The sequence below is a fragment of the Gadus macrocephalus genome, chromosome 20 (genome assembly GCF_031168955.1).
Source record: "Gadus macrocephalus chromosome 20, ASM3116895v1".
In the NCBI taxonomy this organism is placed as follows: Eukaryota; Metazoa; Chordata; class Actinopteri; order Gadiformes; family Gadidae; genus Gadus; species Gadus macrocephalus.
Window position 1 is genome coordinate 19,468,734 of NC_082401.1, and position 15,709 is coordinate 19,484,442.

At 39.7% G+C, this 15,709-nt stretch overlaps 1 protein-coding gene across 7 annotated transcripts in view; it reads left to right on the plus strand.

Annotated features, from left to right (window-relative positions):
• Window positions 1-4,848: 4,848 nt before the first annotated feature.
• Window positions 4,849-15,709, plus strand: part of LOC132448391 (R3H domain-containing protein 1-like) — a 53,996-nt gene continuing 43,135 nt past the window's right edge. For all 7 annotated transcript variants that reach the window (XM_060039616.1, XM_060039618.1, XM_060039620.1 and 4 more), the window contains exon 1: window positions 4,849-4,998. The gene's annotated coding sequence lies outside the window, so the exon portion shown is untranslated. The remainder of the gene's footprint in view (window positions 4,999-15,709) is intronic.

Sequence of the window (15,709 nt, forward strand, 5' to 3'; positions counted from 1 at the left end):
TCATCAGAGCAGAACGTAAAGGGATACAGAGAGAGATGTTTTATTTCCGTCCCTGTGTACCCCTCCTCCTTATCCTCCTTTTACTCCTTTTATGTGCATTAACTGCCTGAGGGGCAACGCAGCTATGGAGAGAGTGGGCTGAGGGTGTAGGTGTCCCGACGTTATCCTGGCCCTCACCCAGCGGAGGTGAATCACAACTGGGGCTCCACACATAAAATACATTGCTCCCACACTCCTACTCACCCAAAACACAGTCACTTTCCTGGCTATTCCTGTAAAGGCCCTGGAAAATGCCACAATGAAAATGCCTGTTTAATTGAAATTTTGGGGATTCTGTTTTTTCTCATCACTTATGCTGCTGTCACCAGATCCGCTGTTTTATGAAATTAAGCATGCATTGTTAAGACCAAACTTTGCCAAAAGGACAGACACAGCTTGGCAATACCATCTGATGTATTTTGCCTTGCAAATCCACTTCCACGCTCTGTCATCAGTTTGTACTGCGTGTTCCACGGTAGAAAAACCGTCATGCAACTAGTTCCAATAATGACGATTAAATGTGCAGGAAAAACACTGATTACCATGTGCAACAAAAACGGCCCAAGCCCACACATATTTAAGGCAGCGTTCAAGACTAAACGGATCATCGGGCCGCGTAAACGCAATCTTTAGTCTTCAATGAAACACCTTACTCTTGGATAATGGTGGGGGAAAAAAAGTTGATATTGGTATTGGAGCATAATCTGAATCCCCTTGGCGGTGAGGTGATGATACAAAACCTATCAACAGTGAGGTAAATACGATCAGTTGGGTCAACCATTTCTGAGAACCGAGTCGATTCAGGGTGCCAATATGCTCGGAATTTCTCTAAAATGACAACCGCTTGCAATAGCCATCAGGGGTTCCATAAACACTCAGAGGGGGGTAGATTGCTCCATTATATGAACCTAAAGCGGCTCCAAATGAGAGCAGGCTAAAGCCTACCCCTGTGCGATGGGGAGGAGGTGTGAGTGGTGAGGGTGGGTAGAGGCTTCCCAGGAATGGGTAGCCGATCAATTTACAGATAAATAACGAGTGCTGTGGAAAGGGGTTACGATCTGTCCGTGGTGAAAGCCACAAGCGCAGGGACACATGGAGCCCCCGAAGGAGAAGACGTATTTAGGAGAAGCAGAAGGGGCATCAGAAATCCGCTCTGTTGGGGTTTGTTGTGAGCGCTCAGGGTGGTGACAGCCCAGACATGGATTTGCACTGTCAGTGAAGGATCAGGAGACAATAACTGTATATGGGGTGTCAGTCCATTGGGCTGCGGCTGTAAAGCCAGGCTAGCCATCAACATGGAGCGGCAAGATAAGCCAAAGGCTGTCACATCCTGTTGATGACTGTATTGTTCTGGGACACAAAGGGGATTTTTATTTTATTTCTTTATTTTTTGAACCACCGGTGTGTTCTATCTACACTTGAGCAGTGTGTGAACACATCAGATTCACATCAATTGATGCACTCCTCGTATCTCTTCTGCAAAAGTGGATGATATTGCAACGATAAGACAAAATAGTTTGTAATTTTCTACAATTAACCTTCTCAACCACCCTAATATAACATGCTTTTGCTTTTCAGAAGGATTAACAGTGTTTGGAAAAATAGGACAATCCAAGTAACCACATATTTCTATATTCATGCAAATACTAACCCCATGTGTGTAGGACATTAAAAAACTAAAATACATTTTCTTTCATGTCTGCTCTCATGACATACTCTCCCTTGTATGTCAGAGTGGGCATCACATTATCTGGTTATGGTTGAGTTAAAGTAAAACTACAGCCTAAAGCACTTGGACATCGTTACGATGTGTTCCAATATGTTTTGTATCCCAATTTGCAGAGGCTATGTTACACAGACACATTGCTGCATTAGTTACACTGGGTTTCAATAGTAGACTATGTGTTAAAAATGCCGCAGCATCTACCATAAGTATCAGATATTAGTTTCATTACATTTTTGCCGGGGCAGCGGCCTGTTAAATACAGAATGCACTTAAGGCTTTGGGGGATTGGGCCGTGGCTATGATTTCCGTACAGCTGCGGGCATGGCCTTGCTGGAGGCAAGGAAACTGCCTGTTATTCAATTTTAACCTGGCCGTTACGGCAGCGGGGAGCCCAGATATGGCCTGACGCATCTATGTTTGGTCAAAATAATGAATCGGGTGTAGTACACAGCACATCCCACGCTCGTTGCTGGTTGATACCATTCATTTTCTTTTGATTGTAGATGATGATTTGTTATGTTTAGTCCATGTTTAGTCCTGCCTAGTCCAGGGACTAGGCAGGGACCCTCAAAACCCTTTTTGAAAAATCATGGCCAGCTGGTAGGATGTAAAGCTTCACTTCTGCCCGTTGAGGGGGATGTGAAGGACTTGGACTTGACCTGGATACAGGCCATGAAAGACCGGAAGCCCGGAGTGACCCGGTGGTACCTTGACTCCAACCATTCAGGTTCAAAGTGTGTCATCGCCCAGGAGACAATTTAAAGACGACTACTTGTCACGGCCGCCATCCATTGGCATCTCAGGAGCGGTACAGTGATGGAGAAGACATACCCTTTAATGGTTATGAATAAGGTTGAGGTAAAGCATACACACACTTTTTATGTTACTCGATCGTAATCGGCAAACAGTACGAGCCTTGCTATGGTTAGCCTCGATTAAATCTGATAAATCCAAACATATAGGGCCCTATCTTATAATAATAATAATAATAATAATAATAATAAATGTTATTTGAGGGCGCATTTAATAGCACTCAAGGTCACCTTACTGTTTAAAAAAAACAAAAAAAACAAGAACAAGATACATTGAAACAATTTACACAAGTGGGGTGAAATGGGTGGGAGACAATGAATTAGATTGAAAATGTCTGTTTAAAAAGATGTGTTTTTAGACGGTTTTGTCTATGTATGATGTGTTTTATGTGTGTTAAGTTTTCTTTGCCGAAATTTATTTGAGGACTCAGTATTTCTGAAGTTGTGGAAGATAACGCTATTCCATGTGTGAATTAGGCCATATTATTTGGCCATAAACTGAGCCATTTGAAGTTTGAAATTCATGTGGTCATGCATCTGTCTCATCGGAGACTGCAAACGCGCTGTCAAAATATCTACTCGTCAGATTCAAATGCGCTCATGGCTCTTAAAGGGGATGGGAGCTGGCACTCTCATTGGTTTATTGCACGTTACGCCCAAACCACACCTACGGGTAATTAGGCTACTTCAGTTCAGAACAACCCTTTTTAGATTTGCGTCGGGCGCAAGAGTCATTAATGCGCCGGTAAAATAGCAACATGCCATAGAACCGCCCACAAAGCTACTTGCGCTTGGTGCTTCTCACTTGCGTTTCAGACCGTTAAAATAGGGCCCATAGAGTCAACCGTAATGCCAGTCAATAACTCAATTACAACACAATTTCCAAATGTTTATGTTACCTTTGGGCAGTCAGCAGTAAAACATATCAACTTATCAATTACTTGCAGTGCTTTGCACATCTCTCTCTATCTGTTCCACTACGTTGTAGCTCTGGGTTTTGGGGTCCTAAACAGATCGACAGAGCTCTCACCAAAAGTCCATCATTGTGGAAAATCAATCAAGAAATGTCCCTTTCACATACCACCAAGATTTTTTATTTTTTTTTCCTTTATACACAGTGCTGGGTTCACCAAATAAACACCCTTGCACTGAAGTGCTTATGGTGACTGTGCCATCATTTTTAAAGAGTGAAACCCACACTCTATGACACCATGCCAAAGTCTTTTTGGGTAGGTGACTGCCCACACACACATCTCCTCAGCTCAAAAAGAGAGAGCTCTCTCCGCTCTGTGCTCTCATGATGAGCAGCGGCCTCCCACACAGTTGTTATGTAAAATAACAGTTACAGGACTCCATATTGCTTTAGTCATCCTAGAAGTGAGCATGTCAGAAGTTGCCCTCTGATACAGCACTGCTATTTTGGGGAATAGTGGCATGGTTGATCTGCCCTGAACTGTACGTTTGGCTTCGCTGAGGGGCTGTGCGTACTGTATCAGTAAACAGATTTTAAGTTACTGTGTCCTTGTCCAAGTGTAATTTTTTTACTACATAAATGAGACAAGGTCATCTTCACTTATTGTTTGCCAACCATATCTGAGTAAAGGTTTTGTCCAAACAACAACCCCATGGTATTTAAGGCCATTTTTTTTTAGTTAACCGCCAAATTTGCTCTTGTAAACATTGATGTGTGGAATTTCAGAGTTATGACACATTACAGCATTGAGGTCTGCCAGATGTATAGGCTACCTTATGGCCACTTTCGAGTTTTTTATTTATTATCTTAAACGGTAAATCTAGTCTGTTCTGTATTGTTAAAATTACAGTTTTTTTTTTAAATAAATACAGCTCCATATTCGTTTTTAATATATTATTTATCAATAAACTTTCAAGGGGGTAATCTTTCCTTTGAACAGCAAAGGTCATTGTCAGGGAAATTATATCTGCCTTAGCCTACCTACATGAATATAAACCAGGACAACCGTTATAAGGCCCTTTATGGGACAAATTCCCGCTTGATGAGCTGGTAACTTGCAAATTTCCCATCTGGGATCAATACAGCATTGAATATTGTCCTACGCAAAGTTTGGACATTGCTGTTGGGGTGAGGGGGGAGTTCCACCACCTCATTTATTAAACGTCATTGGGGTTTGTGCCATACATTTCTGCTTGCACACAGTTTTGTTTAATCAAGATGAAGCAATGAATATTAAAGAAAAATATAAGTATTGTCTACGAAGTGATTGGACAGGAAAGATGTCATTCCATATGTTTTACTCTTCCCCTCCGCCCTCCACCGGCCAGCTGCTGCAGACGCTCTGCCTGCCCTTCGCTATGCTCTAATGCTGCCGATTCAGACTGTAAAGAGAGAAAATATAAAGCCTCCCACTACCCATCAACTTGTAACACGGGCAAACAGTAAAGGTAAGCAGATCTTGTTGGTATAACGAGGACAGTAAATCAAACCATTGTGGCAATATTCTGTGATCGTGAACATTAAATGCGCTTGTGGCTGTTAGCCTAGCTACGTTCATACATTAGCCCCAATGCTAAGTAAAGTAGCTAATAGCATGTACCCAATAGCATTCATGCATGGCAAAGTTTGCTTGTTTGTAAAGCATGAAACGGCTGTTCTATGTATATTATATACAATCATCGATACTCTGAAGTCACCCTCCAACCTATTTAATACACTTGGCCTACTCTCATGTTCCGACAAGAGCAACATCATGTAGAAAAGTGCTGAGTGCTGACATCTGATAAGTTGAGAGGTTTTCTGTTCTACAAGCTTACTGACTGACCGCTTTCATTAACTCAATTCGTAGTGCCGATAGTGATGTCGCTGGCGGGCTGTATTGCGGTTTCATTTTAACAAGTATAGTGTCCTTTCAAGCACTGAGTGCGGTGTGGGACACGTTGTTGACACCACACTTATGGACTGTATGTGGTTTGGTTGTATGAGGCCTTGTGCTACTTCGGCTAATTATGATTGGCTAGCCAACTAGATTGCTTACTAGCGAGTCAAATGAAAACAAAGCTGCTGTCAAACTGACACGTGGGTCCAAAATATGTACAATTCATGTGTTGTTCATTGTATTCCTTAAGTATCGTCAAACCATATGCAACATATGTACCCTGCGAGTTTGACGGTGGAGCGGTGTATGGCCTCCTACACCTTGCTAGCCAAGATTGTACAGTATGTAGCTAGCTAGCTGGGAAAGCTAAACGTATGTCCTACCATGTGAGGCCTGCTACGCTTTTAAATGGGGTTCACACTATTTTCTGCGTCGAAACTATTTTAGGCGGCGTTACATCATGTTTGAGAGGTGCGAAATAATACTTGAATGTTATAGAATACATAATCTATTTCTCCAATACGAGGGTGTCTTCTTACAGTTTTACTGAAGACTAAAGCTTTGCCGTTCCTACTCCTAATACATTTGCATGACATACAACACTTATGTTATAGGTCCCTGGTCAGTGTACAAATTAGGATGCTCATTAGTTTATATTGTAGTTCACGTCGTAAATCACTTTTATTGTAACTATATGTTTATAATGAAGGTTGTTTTGTAAACCTCTAAATGCACTGATATGTTTGTTTATCTGCTTTGCATAAAATTGACAAGTAACCCCTACAACTACTTCAGGCCTAAGGAAATCGTAGTGGAAACACTGTTGACTTCGCAGAAATTAAGGCTGTTTCTCTGGTAATCTATCCACAATTATTTGGTTGTGGAGAGTAGTTATTTCTTACAGTATTTTTATCTGATCTAGTCGTTACTCGTATTTACTAATTCATTTCTCAGACATTATTCTACACCACAAATGAGTTTATCTTTTTATTTGCATATCTTTTTATTTCCTCCTGATTTCTAAAATATGTTAAAGAAGGAAAAACATGTTTCTTAACAATGCGAGGTCGAAAACGAATAGCATTAGGATTGGTTGATGAACTCCTTTCTGCAGAAAATGTCATTATTGTTGTGTTTTCTACTTGCCATGGAGACTAGACGCATATCCGTAATTTAAATAGTGCAAGGCCTATGGACATGGTACACTGACAGTGCTTAGACCTGTTATATCAGTGATATTCAGGGGATTAACCCTGGTCTGTTTTGTCTGCGCATGTTTAGTGTTTGTAGGATTAAAATACAAGCAAGGTGGAAGTTATTTGAATACTCTTTACAAGTAGAATACAGTGCGTGTATATATCTGTTTAAAGCCTGTATATGCCACAGGTTTACCTAATCTAGACTTGAAGAATAGAATCAATTAAGCCTTTTTACCTTTTAAGAGCACACCATTGCACCAGAACTATCACCTCCCCTAATTTTCTGTTTTGAAATATTAAAACGACTTTCTAACTAGAAGTTCAACCCACCAACAATTCCAAAGTTCACAAGACCTGCTCCAAGTGTGATTTAAATTGAACTATGGGAGGATTTGTTGTGGGTGTGAAACGTAACCTAATAACAGTCCCTCCCATTGTAGAACGCATTCTGGGTTGTGGGCTGTGATTTCTATGATTAAAAGGACAGTCAAGCCCATAGTACCTCAGCTGTCTACACATTTAACATATCATGCATAACCTAACCTACCATACCGCCATTGATGCCCAATCATAGTTCCGCTCAGATGTTCTTGCGTTGTGTCAAGCAACACTTTGTTTGTGGTCTCACTAGGCACTAATACTGTTTCCTCAACTGTTCTTATTCGGTAGCAAGACCAAAGCATGATAAAAGCCAGGATCGCAATATGCTGTTATTGCTGTATTATTGACCGCTACCGGAAAGCAATATGTTGAGTTTTTCCCCAAAACATTTCTGTCCATTTGATGAACCACCTGTTCAACTCTCTGACATTTTGTTTTAGAAAGTCTGGAGCATAAAACGCAACCAACTTTTTACTTTAGTGTTCATTAGGGCTGTAACGATACACAAACTCACGATTCGGTTTGTATCACGATTTTTGACCCACGGTTCGATACATCCCACGATTTTTTTTAATTTAAAAAGCATTTTATTTAAACAACAATAATTTTATTTAAACAACAATTAACTTAATGTAACATTTAATAACAAATAATTTGGAACACTGAACAGATTTGAACAGAAAGAATACTATTAAAGTATAGCTAAATTAATAAATAAATAACCAAAGATTGCAGTTGGAGGATGCTTGCAGGTAGGCAAAAACCCTCAACTAGTTTGGTTGGTTTAGTCAAATATCCTATTAGCGCTTCTTATTAGACTATGTAGCTTAAATAATGAGGCTGTATAGAATGCAACATGTTTAATATCCTAACTTTCAATAGATGAGAAAAAACATGAACCACGAACGTCGCAATAACGAGGCATAGTGTTACGAGTAAGGTAGGCCTATGTGTGTGCGCGAGAATGGCAGTATGTGTGTGTGTGAGTGACGTCAGCGAGTGAGTGGACGAGCGAGGAGAGCGAGCGGTAGCGTGTGCGTCTAGTGAAGAAGCGAACGAGTCCGGTAGAATAAAGTACCCATCCTGTCAATAATCGGTGGCCGCTTCATTCCGACCTATAAGCAGACAAACTGCCGGTCAAATCACACAAAACAATAGAGACAGGGATCCCAAAGGCAATTTTTTTCGCGCTTGGCCCACTCTGGATAAATGTCGTCAAATGAGGACTTCGACGGCTGTGGAGAAATGCAATCCTCCGTAGCCACGGAGAGCTGTCATCACAGAGAGGGCATCTCGTCGCATAATTACGGCATCGATAAGAGGGGGCGGTGTCAGCAGACTATTATTTAGACAAATTATTAGCAAATTTCAATCTGACAATTTGACCGGAGAGTTAGAAAGGGCGTATCGCGCTTCTGCCTTCTCACACCGCGAGACAGGTTCGTGGCGCGTGTCGCGATTTCGGTTTCAATACGCGTATCGTTACAGCCCTAGTGTTCATAGGTTATCTGGTTGGATTTTAAATTGTAAGTAACTACTACTACCTTCATGACATAGAGGATGTTTAGAAGCTCAGAGACTATCCAATTGCTGAACAGGGTCAGGTGTCACTGGCTAATCTATAAGGTCAACGCTCTCGCTGGTAGGCATTTAAGCCAATTTGCAAAGCACTCCATAAGTTTGTTGATGTGAGCCCTTTTTTGTTGCCTTTGTTGGTTCAAGGTGAAACTTAATACAGTGGCCTGCAGCTAACACAGCTTGCATTATGGCTGAGAGAGGACCATATTGATTGTATAATGAACTGTAGTGAGCTTTTGGGTTGTAGCAATTGATAAAAAAATTTGTGGTGCACACTGTAGATTAGAGGTGCGCAATATCTTATATCGTAAACTAGGGCATCAACCAACCATTATTTTCATAGTTGCTAACTTTATTTTTTGGTTAATGAATCAATGATAGAAAATGCACTCAAAAGTGACCAGAGTCCAAAGTGATGTCTTAAATGTAATTGCTTTCTCTGACAAGCAGCCAAGAAAAACTGAGCTATTCCTAAGCAGAACTGTATTACTAAATATATGAATTGAGCACAAAGAAGGAAATCTTTTTTCGTAAATTTTTATTTAAACTGATCAAAATATGATTTTCTGTCGATTTACTAATCACTGCAGACCTATATTGTAATTGCAAAGGATTTTAGATGAAAATGAAATATATTTTAAAACACTCGGCAGTGTTCCCATGTAGGGCGGATTTTTTGTTGCAGATGTATTGAAATAGTAGTTTTGGCACTCATTATTTATCAACCTGTCTTGTGAGGTCAATGTTTGATCTGTGTGTGTGGGCAGTTTCTTTTCACATTTCAATAATTTGGGAAAAACTGCCAAAATAAGCTTTACTTTGTGAGTATCTAACTGAAAGAATCCCATGACTCCCTTCAATGACTCCACTAAGGGCGCATTCACACTAGGAAAAGTTGACCTATACCGTACTCAAGTACGATTGCCTCCCCCCCGCTGTGCCGCTGGCCTGTGCTCACACTAGGAAATCTCAACTGGGCCGGACTCGGAGTACGGTTGCCTCTTGTATATACGTCATCACCACGCATCCTCTGCTTAGTAGAACAACAATGTAGAACAACACAGAACACAATTGCACTTTACTGACTTAGTTGCTTATTTGGAGCCGTTCTACACAGATACAGCCCTCTCTCACTGAGCGTTCATACACAGCCAAATATGACGTTTTATGCACGCCTTTTTTGCGGAATGGTCGGAGCCATTACACTGCCCGAGGTAAATTGCCTGCTTGAGCTAGCACCCCAATTTGCTAGGGCTGCTACAACAATCGATAAAATCGATTGCTAAAAGCGTTGGCAACGAATTTGGTCATCGATTCGTTGAGTCGCGCGATTAATACGTCACTCGTAGGCCCGGCACTGTTTACAGCCAGCCACGACAGGTTGGTTCATGGTTAATGCACGCCCACAGCGAGCTTTAGTGTGAGCAACCACAGTTTGTATTTTGGTCATATCTTAACCCTGGACTGTAGGCCGATATAAAAGTGTTGTACCTTCACTGTCGTTGGGTTAAAAAAATCTCCTTCAACTAAGTATCCGTCTAGTCCAACCAAAAACTCTGTCAGCTGCTGCTGCTGCAGACGGTGTGCAGACGGGATCGGATTCGGCACCGCGTGCATCAACAGTCATTCAAAGCAGCGGTAGTAATCACACAACCGGACGGTGTAGAAAGTCCCCTCAGTTAGAAATAGTAATCCAGTTTTTAAATCCATGTTAAAATCGGCAGGATATAGAGCTAGTTAGCTTAAAAAAAAGTAGCAAACAGTGTAAAATGTGATGTGTTCAGGTCAGCTCGGTAATATGATTGATGTGTTCCAATGCAATACAAAAAAAATTATAATTGAGATTTGGGCGAAACCTTGTTTTCCCAGCAATATAAAATGGAATTATGACCAGTTTAACATCCTATCTTGAGCTATGATCATCAAATCATCAATTAAAGCAATAATACAAGTTCTATTTCAACAAAATAATAGAAAAGTATCAATAGTGGTATCAATAAAGGCTTGGATCGTTAAAGAGTCTAGAAAATGGTATCAACATCAAGAAAATTTAACGATCGGTCATCTGAGAAATTAAGATGATTTAATTTATTTTTAACCGTTAGTATTTAACGGTTAAAGATCTTATCGGTTAACCATGGACATCCCTTATATACTGTGTGTGTGTGTGTGTATATATATATTAGGGATGCACCGAAATTAAAATTCTTGGCCGAAACCGAAACCGAATATACTGAAACAGTTGGCCGAAGGCCGAAACCGAATACCGAATGTGGCTTTTAATGTTTTTCATTCATTTTGCTTTAATTTTTCACCATTGCATAAATCAAACAATTAAATGTCCTTTATAAACTTTTTTGTCTTGCTTTTCTATAAAAAAAAAAAATTCCAAATTTGATACAAAATATTTATTTAATACTGAACGTTTTCTAACATTCCAGCAGACATTATAGCAAGAATCTAAGAACAATGTACCTTTAAATAAATGAGTAAATTTTATTTATTTTTATATAAAAAAAAAAAATGTTCGGTTTATTATGTTCGGCCTTTTTACTCCTTCGGCCGAAACCGAACACTATGTTTTGGGCCATTTTCGGCCGAACTTGTTCGGTGGCCGAATATTTGGTGCATCCCTAAAATATATATATATATATATATATATATATATAAATTAGGGCCCAACCGATATTGATTTTTGAGTGCCGATGCAGATTATTTTCAGATAAAAATTCCGATTACGATTTAATCGGCCGATTAAAAAAAAAAAGAAGAAAAAAGCATATAAAACGTAGTTTTTGATACATTAAATATACTTTAAACACTTTTGACGAATATGTGAATTGAATGCAGAACCTTTGAGTGTTTTAGAATACATTTACAGTCAAAAATTAGTGTAATTTAAAATGTAAAATAAATAACTAACTCCCAATGTGCTGCGCTCGTGAGCAGTGACTAACACGTGCGTGCTGAGCAGTATGGTCTCACCGTTAGTCTACAGTATAACAAATTAACATGGCCTGGGACCTAAAGAAAAACAGGCACAACATGCTCAAACAACGCGTCTTGTGTACATTGGTGAGGTGAGCGCGCAGCTGCCTGAGCGAGCGTGCTTTCATGTTGTACGGTAAAATTCAATCTCCTCTTTTTTACTCCAGCTAAAGTTGTTAGTTAGCTAGGCGAGTAGGAGCGCAATCTGGATACTAAATGCAATAACATTTAAAAAAATAAATAAAATCGGTTGTAATCGGCGTCTTTTCGGCAGATGTCGATTATTTTCAAAAAGGCTATAATCGGCCGATTAAATCGGCAGGCCGATTAATCGGTCGGGCCCTAATATAAATGTATATCATACATTGTATGTTTTTTTTTGTGTTTATGTTTTTTTATTTTTTTATAATTGTATATTACTTTTAATAGTTCCAGGACGTTGGAGCAATAACCTGGTGTATTTACACTTCAGTCTGCAGCAATTACAAATAGGGCTGGGTATCATGGCCAAGTTCCTGAATCGATTCGATTTCGATTCTGAAGGCTTTAAATCGATTAATCACGATTCGATTCGATTCAATCCGAATCGGTTCCATCTGCTCCTAGATTGAATGATAATTTTCTTAAGTTGTAAGGAAATATTCTTTATAGGCTATCATCATTAATTCATCACTAAAATCATTAATTGTGACTAAAATCTTGTAGTTGTGACTGTTAATTAACATCCTTAGCAAGATTTTACATTCTATTCAACGTGATGGCCTGCCTAATTCATTATATTAATGAAATTATCTCCATGCAACACACTGCAAAAGACATTTTTATTTTGTAGGCTACATTAATGACAATCCAGGCAACTATAAACAAAACTGCCTCCATCTTCCTAAAAGATATAAATATAACCATTGTAAAGATTATACCATTTAAGATAAAATATTCAAGTATTATAAAACTCCTTAAATTCATATTTTTTCAACATATTTACAAAAAAAAAAAAAAAAAAAAAAAAAAATCTCATGCCCTGTGAATCGATAGCGTGAAATTTAAACGAAATCGATCCAAAATCGATTAAATCGATCTTTTTACCCAGGCCTAATTACAAATGTCAATTTTTTTTTATAAGATTCATCGAAAAAATAATCTACAGATTAATCGATTATTAAAGTAATCGTTAGTTGCAGCCCTACAATTTACCCTCCCGAACCCTGCACACATTGGCAGTTTATTGGGTTTCATTCCGTTGTAAATGCGACGGTTCCGGGGGCGGGGGCTTGGGTAGAGGTGTTGCTGCGCTGTCTCCATAGAGACAACGCACCGATATCATCATGAGCAGTTCTAACTGAAGAGAAAGTGAAATCTGCGAGCTGCTGATCGTGTGAGAGAAGGTGATGCATGCAGTTGTATTAAACGTAGAAAGATGGTGCGATCTACGAGAGAGACGCAGAGGAAATGTCCTTACGAGGCTTTTGTCTGGATAAAAAACAAGTGGTCAGCAGAAAGAATATGTTAGCGTTTTTGCACTTGTAAATAGTTAATCGTGTTTGTAGCCTACACTGAGATGTGAACTTATTGTTGCATGCGGCTGTCTTCATTCATCCTTCCCATGTCACCATCTTAAAAACAAAATCACCTACAGCTCACTTTCTGCATACACATTCAATGAAGGTACTTGCTGTTTAGCTGAGCTATCACCACCTGCTTGTGATTTAAAAGCAATACAATCTTCCTTTTGGTAAAGGAAAGTAAATGTGAGGTAAATGCTTGGCACTAAGCGGGATGTGCACATCTGTCTCTTAACGTGTAAACAAATTTTTACATTGCCTGGCAGTGATATTTAAGTTTGCGTGGTTCAGATTCAAGTGAGTTAACGTGTTGCCAGAAACACAATAGGCGCAATGCTTTATCAGTCCATTAACACACCTTCTCCATGACTTTCTACATAGTTCTTCAGTAGTTATATAGGCTGTTCTGAAAAAAAACAACATTGAAAGGTTAGCAATGTTATAGCATGGCCACCATCCGCCATGTTTGTTTACACTTCAGTCGCAAGATCGAAACTGCAATTTGTGTGAGGTACATTTTTGAGAATTGAGAATTTTGAGGGTGTGTGATATGCTGTGTTTGTAAAAATATTGCCGTCCACACAGTCTAGTTTGTGCCAGGCAGTTATAACTCTATGTTCCACCTGTCAGCAGTTTCGTCATAGACCCATGTGTGCCATATGTTGGTAAAGATGGATCTATCTGTACAGTTCAGTGTTGGAGTATCAAACTGGTTTGATAAATGTTTGACCAGCCCAACCTGTTTTTAATTTGCCAGAACATCTTTTAATGACAAATGCCAGTACAGTCGGTTTGCATAAAATGAAATCGATATAAGCCCTCAATACCTTACTGGTAAAACCAGGAACGGCCAACCCTACTTCACATTGTTATAAATCCGACCTGTCAACGCATTACAGATAAGAATGGATACCTGCTGACAAAACCTCCCTTTTTTTTATGGTGGGCTACTAAATGCTTTGAATTGATGCTACTGCAAGATATGGTTGTATTGTTGGCGTTTATTAGCATGTTCTGAAAGGGAGATTTACTTTACTGTTGTGGCTCCAGTTAACGACCACATTTCTTAAGACAAACTAATGGTTCAGCATATCTTAATACAGAGTCTGATCAACCCCTATTGCTTCAGATAGATAATCAAAGAAAAAAACCTATAGAATCGGTCTTTGGTTTGACTCCTTTTGTTACAGCACTAGTAATGTTCTCGAATGGCATTACAACTAATCTGATCCTTGGTTTTGTTTACCACTGTCCCGCCCTCCTTCCCTGGCCTGTATCTGTCAACTGATTATTAATGGCACGGGGACAACCCACGGGCTCTCGGTATTGGTTGGAACTTGATGTACATCTCCCCACCATCCCCAGGAAGTCATTGGGCCTAAACCTTTTTTTTGTTTGGTTCCGGTTTCCGACCGACCCTGTCAATTTTTTTTTTTTTTTTTTTATGCAAACTATAATCACGTTTTGGTACAGCACCTCTTCATTCTGTACAAGGATGAGCGAATTTTCTCGTTTTTAAATGAAAACAACCTACCTATCATTCGCTGCCGCTGGAAAAAATAAAATAAAAAAATAAAATAAATTCCCTACCTACCCATGACCTCAACTGACAACCAACAGGAACCAAACTTTTTTTTTTTTTAGGCCTAGCAGTCTGGTGACCAGTGCAAACACCAGATACATCCAAAGACCCTCTCACTGGGTCCACTAACTCTTAATCCACTGGCCGTCCCCATCTGGTCTTTTCCCAGTCTGGACTATTTGGCCTTTTTGGTGTTTTTATGTCTACATACCCCCTTCTCTAGAGGCATTAAATGCTTGTGTGACTGTGATGCTTCCAATGCACTTTTTTTTTTTCTTGTTAAGCTGAATGCAGGTAGACGTTGTTGGTCATCAGTACTGACAGTTTTATATTTTGTCAAATAAACGAAGAAGATTCTGGAATCACAGACCCGAGTCTTAATGTGATTGAGATCTGCACACAGCTGGTTCCTGTCGGGCAATTTGAAAAATAGCCATGGCACGCAAACCCCAGCGAACTCCTACTGTGAATGAGAAATCAGTTGCTAGAGGCCTCGGCCCCTGAAAGCAAATCACTCTTTGTGGGTCCACTAACAATGTACTAATTAGACACGCAGTAGGGCTCACTGAAATCTCAATGGCATCAGAACCAAATCATACTACCTCACATACACATTAATCACAATTGTGGCAGCATTTTCCTTGTCTTAACAAGCGATATCTGAGTAACATGCCACGGCTTTCTTAAGGGGTTACTTCTGCTCTCTGGGTCAGTATAGTGGGTCTGTCGCCTTCTGAAACCTTTCTTCTCCTGTGTAGCGCTTATCATTAGAAGCCTACACATTACCCCCAGAAAAATAAGAGCACTATTCATAGCTAAGGTTATGTGTTTAATAGAGCCCGACCGATATAGAATATTTAAGGCCGATACCGATACGAATATTTTGTGATTTTAAAAAACCGATATGCCGATATATCGGCCGATATATATTAAAAAAAAATCCAGAAACGCGCAACAAAACAAACATATTTCCCTAACATTGGTTATTTG